Raw genomic sequence first — 12,782 nt, forward strand, 5'->3', positions numbered from 1 at the left:
ATAGAAGAGAACATGCGAACAAAATTTCATCGTGAGTGGAAATACTGACATAGCTAGCAGTCAATGGGAAAATTGATGAAAATTACGAAGGACTTTACGAAGCTCGTTGAGCACATTCTTGTGACAAATTTTGGAGGATGTGGACCACCAGCAGAAGGAACAGGAACAGCATTAGCAGCAACAATAGCAACCGCAGCCATATGAGCTGCATCACTAATTCGTGTAGTCGTTCACGACATATACGACAGATGGCGGTAGTGTTTACAATGAGAAATGTTTGTCTGTGATATACTTCACTTCACAACCGTTGAACCATTCTGGCCATTATGAATACCGGGGGCTAATTGATCACTATTTAACGTATACAGGGTGCGTGACGAATTTTTGCAGTAAATGGCATATTTGAGAAAAAATACACCAGTTAGTTATTCTAGCAATGAATTTTGTGCGATTTATTTTCTTTCGCAACATATGGAAGTTGTAAGTAAATTTATTCAAAAAAATTGCCTTCCCTTTCGACGACTGTAGTTAGACGCTTCCGGAAACTGCAGTATGCACGTTTTAAAATGTTTCGATCCATAGATGTCATCACTGCCTTGATTTTAGCTTTTAGCGACTTAAGTGTAGTGTGAGGGGTTCTATTGGTATCCCGTTGGACGACGCCCTATACAAAATAATCCAACGGATTGATATCGGGACTGCTTGGGGGCCAAATTTCTTCCTCCCAAATTTACGAAATATTTTCCGTAAGCCATTTCTGTGCTTTATTAGCAGTATGAGCAGGTGCTCCGTCTTATCACTTTCCCAAGCCTTTTTTAATATTATACACTGTTCTTTCAGACACATTTACCGACCGAATTATTTCTTTCATGCATACTCCGGCGTGCAACAAAGCGACAACGGCTGACAGATTGCTCTCTTGTTTCGACATCTTTACGTTTACTCAACATTGTTTGTTTAAATCTTACACCTAACAGTATAAGCCATCCAGTGCTGCCAAATATATCTAAATCATGATGCACAAGCATGAGAAATTACTATTTGAAATTTACTGCAAAAATTCGTCACTCACCCTGTATATCCAAATAAATTTCTACAATATACTACATTGAAAATCTAATGGTATTCAAATCAGTAGCTATGAGGACTTCATCGTCCTGAAATTAAAATTGGATGTTTTGTTAACTTTAAGAATATTTTTGAATCCGAAAATTTGAAAATATCGATATGGAGTGAAGTTGATCAACCCCTCAATTGGCTTCCCAGTGCATGTCTATTAATTGTTTTTATTAAACGTGAGTTCCCTGAATTCGATTCAGATGCTAAAACCGTTCTATTTATTAAATAATTCGGATTAATTAACACTTAGTTTAGTAAAAAGTGCTACTTGAATGACAATGACGTCAATCGTTGCAGTCCTATGATCGTTTGTTTGAATGTTGATTTTGTATACTAATTAACGTCAGGTCTATAAAATTGAAATGCCTGCAATAAAATATATTTTTTTGTTATGAAAAACGCATCAGGGCAATCATTGGAGTGTCATAACCTTTTAATACTTCTCTTGATATCTTTGTTTCTTGATATATTTCATCCCGGCGATAAATCTGCCCCCGGATTACGTTGCTACCCAAGTAACCATAAAATCACAATATAGCTTTGAACATACCTCCTTTGCTTGAGTATGGTTAGTTGGGGAATGCTATGAAACTATCACTTTTTGAAACTAACCTCTTTCGTGTTTCTTTCATTCTCTTTTCGCACTTTGCATACAATACCATCTCATACTAATATGTACATTGATTCAATGATGTATGGACCACTCATTCCGAGTGCTTCGTGGACCAGTGACTTAAGTTGCTAGGCTCTTCCCAGATGACCATGGCAATTCAAGAAAATTGGGTTTCGTTGAAGGAAGTATTACAGCACAGGTAATTGCTTTTAGATAATTTTGTAACAGTAACAGATGGTGGACATGAGATCGACCACACCAACCAGCGAGGATGGAGTCAACCTCGAACCAGGAACGGAAATTAGTGCAGATTTATCTCCCTCGGGAAACAAGAAAAACCCAGAAAAGGGGGAATCATGTCAGAACCGACCAAGGACGATCTACGGAAGGAAATTGCCGGTGTCTTTCGTAATGAAATACGAAGCGTTAGGGAAAAAGTACAAGGGATTCCAAAAGAAACAATCAACGGTGGCAGACCAGCGGAACATGGTGAGACCTCCAAGCACACGAGACGCTGAAGGGTTCCCGAAATCCACGCTCGGGAAAGAGAAAAAGGGAATCGCCAGGAGCGGAAAAGGAGTTAAAACAAACAACAAGGAAGACTACAAGGAGAAAAGTGGGCGTACCGTTGAGAAGCCAACGGAAAAGTGGAAAAAACGGAAGGAAAAATAAGTGAAGCAAAAAGAAGAACAGTAGAAGGAGAAACCCAGGCCTCGTCGGGAGCAAAGTCAAGGCGATGCTCTGATTGTCGAAGCAAGGGACAAAACGACGTACGCAGCAGTCCTCCAAAAGTTTCGAAATAATCAGGAGTTGAAGGAAGTAGGAGAGAACGTGGTGAAAACCAGGCGCGCCCAGAAAGGCGAGATGCTCTTTGAGCTGAAGAACGATCCTGCGATCAAGATTTCAGCCTTCAAGGAGCTCGTCGAAAAGTCTCTTGGCGGAGAGGCGAGCGCAAGAGCTCGGTCGAGTGCTGGGTTTTGGACGAGATCACTACAGAAGAGGAGCTGAGAAGTGCGTTGTGAGTGCACTGCGATCTGTGATATGTCCCGATGTCAATCCGGATGAGGAAGGCGTACGGTGGCATGCAAACTGCGGTGATACGGCTTTCAACAGTTGCAGTGAACAAGCTGTTGGAGACGGGCAAGGTCAAGGTTGAGTGGTCAGTGTGCTCGCTGAAAGCCACTCCTCAGGTTACAAAGCAACTGGAGCGATGCATGGGTTTCGGTCACCAAGCGAGGAACTGCAATGGCCCTGATGATGATGATGATGATGGTCCCACCTCTTACCCCTACAAAGGTTTGAGCTGGACGAGTTATCTTTAAGATAATTAAATATAAACATTTTAACCAGGTTTGCAAACAAAATCGAGCTGGTTACAATTACAGATATAAATGTCCTGTTAAATATGTTATACAGGGTGCGTGACGAATTTTTGCAGTAAATGGCATATTTGAGAAAAAATACACCAGTTAGTTATTCTAGCAATGAATTTTGTGCGATTTATTTTCTTTCACAACATATGGAAGTTGTAAGTAAATTTATTAAAAAAAAATTGCCTTCCCTTTCGACGACTGTAGTTAGACGCTTCCGGAAACTGCAGTATGCACGTTTTAAAATGTTTCGATCCATAGATGTCATCACTGCCTTGATTTTAGCTTTTAGCGACTTAAGTGTGGTGTGAGGGGTTCTATTGGTATCCCGTTGGACGACGCCCTATACAAAATAATCCAACGGATTGATATCGGGACTGCTTGGGGTCCTAATTTCTTCCTCCCAAATTTACGAAATATTTTCCGTAAGCCATTTCTGTGCTTTATTAGCAGTATGAGCAGGTGCTTCGTCTTATCACTTTCCCAAGCCTTTTTTAATATTATACACTGTTCTTTCAGAAACATTTACCGACCGAATTATTTCTTTCATGCATACTCCGGCGCGCAACAAAGCGACAACGGCTGACAGATTGCTCTCTTGTTTCGACATCTTTACGTTTACTCAACATTGTTTGTTTAAATCTTACACCTAACAGTATAAGCTATCCAGTGCTGCCAAATATATCTAAATCATGATGCACAAGCATGAGAAATTACTATTTGAAATTTACTGCAAAAATTCGTCACGCACCCTGTAGACATCAACCAAAAACATTCAAAGGTGTAACTAGTTATCAAAAGTCCAAGTATAGTCCTCGACAATACTTCCATTTACACGTGACCTGGGATTTACACGTTTAAGCTTCCGCAGTGCCAGGACTATATCCAAGGAAACGACTTCCAGCCAACCCTTTACTAATTCAAGGCTTTTGCCACAATTTCCACGTATTAGTCATTTATACCTGTATTCCGCGCGCGAGGCTCAAACCATTGTAGACTACTCAAAGCTATTTTTACTATTAATACTACAAAATCAAAAAACTAAAAATCCATCATCACCATCGAGGCAAACAATGTAGTTTTTTGTATATGCTACACAAATTACTAAAATGTCTTTATGACAGTCTCCATACAAAATAATCCGTTAGTGATAACTTTGTCAAGATACATGATTTATCCATTCATAAAAATTTAACTGCTCAATAAACAGCTTTTACATGTGAAATGCAGCGTCTCTTGAATTATGTAAGTGTAGTTGCACGCTTGATGTGTCTAGGCATCGAATTGAAAACATTTATACCTTTGAAAAATAATGAATTTTGTGAAGCATTATTCAAAAGATGTGGTGCTCTTACTTCATCCACGTTTCTAGTGTTATATCTATGAAAATCACTTCCTCTTTCAATCCGATCACACAAATATCGAGGCAGCAAACCGTTAACTACTTTAAAAATGAACACCATAGTCAAAAACACAATTCTTTGCTTCACTGACAGCCATTGCAAAGCGTCCAGCATAAAAGTTGAGGAAGTGAATCTATTACATCTTAAAATCAAACGCATTACTTTATTCTGCAAACGCTGTAATCTCGATATTTGTGTTTCATTGGCCAACAATAAAATGGAAGGGCAAAAGTCTAGATGAGGGGAGATGATTGATTTGTATAACTGTATTTTACTACCAATAGTTAAATCGTTTTTCAAGCGACATAGGATTCCATACTTCTTGGCAATTTTCTTGATGACATTGTCAATATGAAAATTGAACTTGAGTTTGTCATCAATAATCACGCCAAGATATTTAGTTTCCTGAACGCGATCAATTGTCTCATCATCAATAACAACAAAGACATCATCATCTACACGATTCCGCGAAATTACCATGAATTTAGTTTTACTTATATTCAATTTCAATTGTTTATACTTGAAACATCTACTTAGAGAACGCAAATCTTCAGCGTGAAACGGCTTCTTCTAAATCTTTAGCTGCAATGAATAACACAGTATCGTCAGCAAAAAGATTAATATCACAAAACCGTAAAACTCGTCGCATGTCATTAATATACATAATAAATAAAAAGGGGCCCTAATACACTTCCCTGAGGCACTCCAAGGTCATTGTTAACGGGACAAGATACACAATCATTAAACAGTCCTTTGTGTTCTGTCAGATAAATAGCTTTCAAACCATTTGTATGCAGAACCCGAAATTCCAAAGCGCTTGATTGTTCTCAACAATAAGGGCCTAGAAATTGTCTCAAAAGCGCGTTTTAGATCCAAAACCACAGCAACAATCGTATCTTTATGCTCCTAATTTTCTTTCCATTTAGCTAACACTAAGTTTAACGCGGTTTCACAAGAATGGCCTTCCCGGTATCCCGATTGTTCCGGTATCAACAAACAGTTACTATTTAAATATTCTAACAGCTGGCCTTTTACAACAAGTTCTAAAATTTTCTCTAATGTGTGCAACATGTTGATGGGACGAAACTCTTCGGCTTTAATCGTCCCAGCAACTTTTTGTATAGGAACAACTAAAGATTCTTTCCAAATATGCGGCACGTGCCCAGATTGCAATGATTGATTAATAAGGTCCCGCAGAGTGTGTCGAATGACATTAAAGCAATCTTGAATAACTCTAGCATTAACATTATCTACTCCAGCCGTTTTTCCTAATGAAAAGCAAATATTTTTAAGTTCATCTAATGTAATTGGGTGAAAACCATTAAATCTACAATTACTATTAATCGGCTGTTTTATTTCGTCCGGTTCATTGTTCAGTTCAATAGATTGATTGATCAGTGAAACGCTCTCGACGAAATAGTCATTAAACTTAGCTTGAGCTTGAGCTTGAGCTTGAGCTTGATTGACCGCCCACGGTTGCTACTCTGTTATTGCCAGATCAGCTGTAATTACACAGAGAACCAATAGACGATGCTTGGGACTAGCAATCATCCTCAATGTGTAAAAACTGGTGATCTTAAATTAGGCAATACCAGCGCCGGCCGCGCCCGAACACAGGTCAAGAAAGGAATGGGAAGGATTGTGTTGACATAACACTCGCTTTGATGGAAGCCGAGAACACCTCTGCACTTCCACGAGGAATCACTGGGATGTTGGATAAGAGGGTTGGGTTTGCAGCAGGGTTCGTTTTGGTAAACGATAAGCTGAATTGATGTCTTAACGATCATATAACGCGAAGGAGCTTGGGACTAAACCCACGGTCTTCTGCTCAGTAAGCAAAAACGTTTGCCACTAGGCAGACGAGCACCTTTTTAATTACCGAGTTGCTGTTATTGCCATGTAGTCATATTAACAAGTTGCTGTTATTACCATGTAGTCATATTAACAAATAAAACGATTGACGAATCTTGAATGTGGATGGGCCTGAGATTAGACTCATGATGTTCTGCTCAGTAAGCAAAAACGGTTGCTCTAAGGCCACCGAGCCCCTCATATCACATAATACCGTTGCTCAAATTTGTGTATCCATTCAAACCCGGAACCAACGACAACAACGAGTTTCGCAAAATACACGATACACAAGCGATTTTACCATAAATCTCTTTGATATGTAAGGACCTGGGACGCCCCGTAACGTGGGTAGATCACCTTTTCGTGGTACGTTACGGGATGTAAGATCTACCACCGATTCCTAGTCCTGACTTCTTCAAACTAGGGGAACAGGATTTTTCAGTAATCAAAGGAACACATCTTAGTCCTTGTTACTTTTTATGCCTTGTTGATAGTGATAAGTCCTCGGGTTGCCTGGACCGAGGATGATCTTGAAACAAGGAAAAAATGAGTTAGTTAGTCTTCACCTATGTGATTCCTAATCTTCTAATCGTTGTTCCCTAGTTTGAAGTGGTTAAGACTAGGGTTCTGATGCATGGTCATTATCGGTGTCAAAGTTTGTTTTTGTTGTTAAGGAATCCAATTTTGACTGGCGCGCCCCTTTGGAGGGTGTTCCAACTCCGAAGGGTATAAATAGCGGAACCTTTCAGTTAGAATCGATTCCTTGCGATGAAGGCAAGAACGACAACTGTATCAAAACCGAATACTTCATCATTTCTCAATAGTGATGGAGTAATACGACATGCACTAAACTAAGGACACGGGATATACTACAATAGATCAAATTACTGGTCGCAGTGGTGTTATGTCCCGAACAGATGAAAAAAAAAGGACCTGGGACCGCGTTTTTCTGCTCAGTAAGCAGGCCACTGTAACCGACGATCTTTCAAATCCGAAAACTAAAAACTACGAAAAAGTACTTAGGCCTTCATTAAGCTCCACTTTCACGCAACGTTCAATGTTTCAATTTGCTCTTTACGTATTGTTCAGGCTATAAATAGGCTCTTTTCAAAAGTTACGCAAGAAATACGCACAATCGTCGCCTACCTCGCAAAACTGGTTCCAAACGACAACAAAGGCATAAGCAACGATGGATTGTTGAACTTTGCTGGCTGGTGTAGTGCTGCTGAAAAAAGATAAGTCTATTATTTTGGTTAGTGATCGTTTGGATTTGGGTCACCCCACGTTGTGTTTAGGTTAGTATAAATAAATAATACTATTTAGTCATATAAATCACCACAGCTCATTATCTTCAGCGTTATCGGTTTTCGTTTCTGGATCTTTAGTTGCCTCTGTGATATAATTACTTACTTGTGTACCATGTACGGTAGCTCATCTCACATCGTGATGGTGGGACACAGTAGACAAATTAGAGAGAAAACAAGGAGGTATTAGTATTAGTTATATGTTAACAAACAAAACAAAAGAAGAGAAAAGGAAAGAAGAGCAGACAAATAAAAAAGGGATGAAGTAGATAACAAATAAAAGAAACGTAGGCAGATTATTAGAAAAGGCATTATCCGAGACTCGGCAATCAAATGTCACTCCCACCGAGATCTCAGCGAAGCCCCCTCCCCGCCGAGACCCGCACAGCCGAGCTCGGTAGAAAAAACTAAGTGTGTAGATAGATTAGTAGGAAAATAAATAAAACTACTTTATGACTCAAAGTGCAATGAATGAGCGTTAGTTTCGGGATCATTTCAGTGTTAGAGTTATGTTAGTTTTGATCCGTAATCAGCCCTGCTGACCCCTACAACATTAGTTGCAGGCAGTGGTTGTTAGATAATGCGGCACTGTAACTACAACTATTTTAGAGGTATGATTCGTCAAGTTTATACAACTCAATGTTTCAATTGAGCCAAACTATCTATCTTACAATTACAAAAGCAAACCTAAACTTACAATTATATGCAAATGCAAAATGAAACTTGACAAATCATCGTCAATCCCCTTATTACAGGGCAGGACCTGACGATTTCAATCTAATTTTGATCAGTGAACGGGCACCATATGGTACATTTTCTCACGATGAACCTATCATTTCCAGCCTATCTGAACTATTTAATAAATGGAAGCCATAACATGGGTTACGCTCCCCCTAAGCGGGCCCTCCGCATCCTGTCTCTGTCTTATCTCAAATACAAAATGCCAATGGTATGAATATATCTATATATATTGTTCAGGCTTCAGAATCATCCAGTCGGCAGTGCACTCTACACTCCAAGTTACCTTTTTTTTTCAAATTTACCGCAAATTTGATATTTTACCCATTGAGTGTTGATTAGTCACAATGAAACATTGTGACAGAAGTTGAGGTTACTAGTGTATTAAATAATCTAGGTCCTATTTAGGATTATATCTGAAAAATCCAAATCTGGCCAACGCCCACCCTAAGCCTAAACCTGTTCTAATCCACCTGAAATGACTAACGTATGGAAGACTTTGACTACCCAGCCATGCAATAGTCTCATTCCGTGCCTTATGGCAACTTGATGATTCTATTGCGCTCATCTTTTGGCACCACCCAGGGGAGACTTGGTCCTGTACCCAATGCTTAACTTATCTCCATTCCACTCAGCTACTCGCAATTTCTTGTGATATAGTGGGCGAAATATTATTATATGAGACAATTCAATGCAGACGTCTTTCCGAATTTGGCAGATCGACAGGTAATCGGTGAGTTACCACGATAGTTGCTATTCAACAACTCGACAACGTCCCATCGTCAACGCCTGATATGAGGATTTCCCATTGCAGACGCCAACGAAATGACGTCATCGAGCTATCGATCAACTACCCTGGTTATCGCCTGATACATTATAGCACGATGCTAGGAGGCGAACCGGAAGAATCGATGAGCTACCTCCCCCGACGAAATAGTCATTAAACTTAGAAGCAATTACTGGTTCTGACTGTTCTAATATGCCATCAAAAGTTATGGTCCGCGATTTACAATTACTAGGCTTCATCAAAGATTTCAAAATTTTCCATAACTCTTTGCTGTTGTTTTTATGCTGATCAATATTCCTCTGAATATATTCGCATCGAGTTTTCTTAATTGATTATGAATATTTATTACGCGCGACCGTGTACCTATTCCAATGATTATCACTATTAGATCTACAAAACTTTTTGTACCATTTGTTCTTCTTACGTTTAAGACGCAAAAGATCCAAATTGTACCAGCTGTTCGAGTTTTTCAAAGAAACAAACTTTTGTTCAACTAATTTATTGGTACAAGTTTTCAAAACGTTAGTAAGAACAGCTGCATCTTCATCTAAAGCTCCGGTAACTAATGGAAAATCCACGCTTCTCTCAACAAGATTCGAAACAGCTTGCTTCGAATATTTCCTCCAGCACTTCAATTTTACAAAATTATCGTTATCGTTAACACGGTCTAAGACATTAATTACTAAAGTTTCATGATCGGTTATTTTCAATTCAGATTGAGTAACTGAACTGACAGAATCAAAATTAGAATAAACATGGTCAATCAAAGTTCTACTGTGCCGGGAAATACGCGTATATTCACTTACTAATTGTTTTAAATTAAAGAAATCAGCTAATTGCTTCAGATGATTCGAATTGCTAGTATCATGCCAATTAATGTTAAAATCACCCGCAAGTATATTTAGTTTACTAGAATCTAAAAATGTCTCGAACCAGTTCTCTAAAATTTCAATAAAACGCTGATTACTTGAACTGGGAGAATGATACAAAACACCATAATTACCCATCTTCATGCCATGCCCTGACAGATCTGATATGAGGAGGAAATGCGGAGATAAGGGTCACATTGCAAGAGGCTGCATGAAGCAACCGAGGTTCATGATCTGCATAAAATAGGACGGAAACGGTCATACGACTTGAGGCTTCAAATGCCTACAAAAAGGCGATGGCAGGCCAACAGTAATGGAGGCAACCCAAATAAACCTCAATCATTGCGACACTGCACAGCAACTGTTGTGGCAGTCGACAACGGAAACAAAGTGCGACGTTGCTATCATTGCAGAGCCATATAGACAGAGTGGCTAGATCATTTTTTTCATTATCGGTAGCTTCTCAAAACATTTATCGGTAGGACTTAAGAAGGCTTTCCCGACACTTGAAACTTTTGAAGGGGGGAGGGGGGGGGGGGGTGACTCTGCTCCAGAACAACAATACACTGTTCTTCAGTTCTTCTGCTTTAAACGTGTTGAAATCAATTTTTCTAATTCTAATCTAAAAATCTGTGATTCTTGGTAGGAAATGTGAAAAATCGGTAGTTTTGAACCTTTCGTCTGTGAATCGGTAGGACTACCGATAAATCGATAGGTCTGGCCACCCTGCATATCGAGTCCCTCTCGAAAATGGTAACTGGGTGGCGGATAGAGCAGGGTTGGCGGCCATACAAGTCATGAGCAGGTATCCCATTCAACAAGTGGTGGCGGGCTCATACGAAGGTTTCGTGATCGCCAAAATCAATTGAATCTATGTATGTAGTTGCTACGCACCACCGAGATGGACGTTTGAGCAGTTCTACCAGATGCTAGATGAGCTCACCGGAGCGCTCATTGCACAGTGGTCCAGAATGCAGATTTAGGTGGAATGATATGTTTTGAGCCTGAAGAACAAAAACTTCTTCGAAGACACTAAATGTCCAAATATTGAAAGAAATGTACTAGCACATTTTGTATAAATTTGTCATTAGAGTGGTCCTATGAAATCCATCTTTAGCCAATAACTTTTTTATTTGAAAGTTCTCATGAAAGTTATCTTCTGGAGACTTTTAAAACTCTTTAAGACGAATGTTTTATAGCTGAATTTGTTGCCTGTATCTCTTCTAATAAAAAAAGATATACTCATATATAGTAAAAAATATGAATAGATTCAAATTGATTTTATACGAGTTAAAAAAATAAAATACCTCCAATTTTTTTCACATTATTGAGAATAACATACGCCCTTTCAAATGCTGCAAAAAAAAACTTTTTTTTTGTTTGCCCCAACCAGAGATATTAACATTTGAAAAGTGCATATTTTTAGTATACAAACGTCAATAACTCTTGATCGGCGAAAGATATTGACAAGCTTTGTGGAGCGCCTTCTTAAGATCTTAAAGTTATCTCAAGACACCTTTGCTGAGAAGTTTGAAATAAGAAAAATAGAGCTAAAAAACTGTTTTTTAAGAGCCACCCTAACTCAATTCAAGAAAATAGCTCTAAATCGGCCAATTTAAGAGATACAAAAAAGTTAATTTCAACAAAGTTGCTTGAAATTAGCTCAGCTATAACTTTGCCGAAAAATGTATACCTTAATTTATTCAAACAAAAAAGTTAGATTTATGATTTTAATGATAATAGGAACCACCCTTGAATTCATTGTCATAAAAATGAGGGCCTAACTATAACGAACAACTTTGTAGAAGAAACTTTTAGTCTTAAGTTTCAATTTCAGACTCAAAACACATCATTCAACCTAAATCTGCATTCTGTACCACTGTGCATTGGACAGAAACCAGTCGTCATCGCAGGAAATTTCAATGCTTGGGCAGTGGACTGGGGGAGCAGGTGTACCAACGCAAGAGGGTATAGCCTGCTGGAAGCTCTGGCAATGCTTGAAGTTATGCTGCACTCTTAGAAATAACTACTTTGATTTTATTTTTATTTTATTTTATTTTATTTTATTTTTATTTAATACATCCATCTGACAATAAGTCTTAATGAACCAGAAGCCATAACAAATACTAAATGTATCTGGAGTTAATAATACGTCTCTGGAATTGAGCAGCAGGTTCCCCAAACTCGAACAACTCTTCAACTGTAGAAAACGTGCGAATCATACTCGTAACAGGTTCATGTTGTCCAAAAGAAGAGCGGTGTGAGTTTTGACGCAATAGGAACGTTGAGCGTAGAAATCTGCTTGGCGCACGAAAGTTCAAGCAAGAGAGTAAGTGGGTAGAGTCAATTTCACCACTTAATAACTTCGCGACGAATGTTGCCTGTTGAATTTGTCGCCGTCGTTGTAACGTGTCCATGCTTAGCAAGCGACATCTCTCAGCATACGGAGGTAAGTTTAGTGGATCTCTCCAAGGAAGTTGTCTTAAGGGGGTATTCCCAATCTTTTGCCTTTTTTCGGCCTGTTTTTCAATTAATTTTTTTTCAAGGAAAATGAATAGTAATGCGCCTAACTCTTTGGGATTCTTGTTTATTGAACATTAAAGTTTACAAATAAATTTTTTTCGACATAAAAAAAGACATTATTGACGTCACAAAATGGCGGCAAACAGACCCCTGTTCGCCGCAAACGCCTGGACGGGCGAAGACTTTTCTCTGGAACGGCACATCT

Source organism: Ochlerotatus camptorhynchus, unplaced genomic scaffold, assembly GCF_037179485.1.
Source record: "Ochlerotatus camptorhynchus isolate MF236.1 unplaced genomic scaffold, CSIRO-AGI_Acam_v1.1 ptg000434l, whole genome shotgun sequence".
NCBI classification, from domain to species: domain Eukaryota; kingdom Metazoa; phylum Arthropoda; class Insecta; order Diptera; family Culicidae; genus Ochlerotatus; species Ochlerotatus camptorhynchus.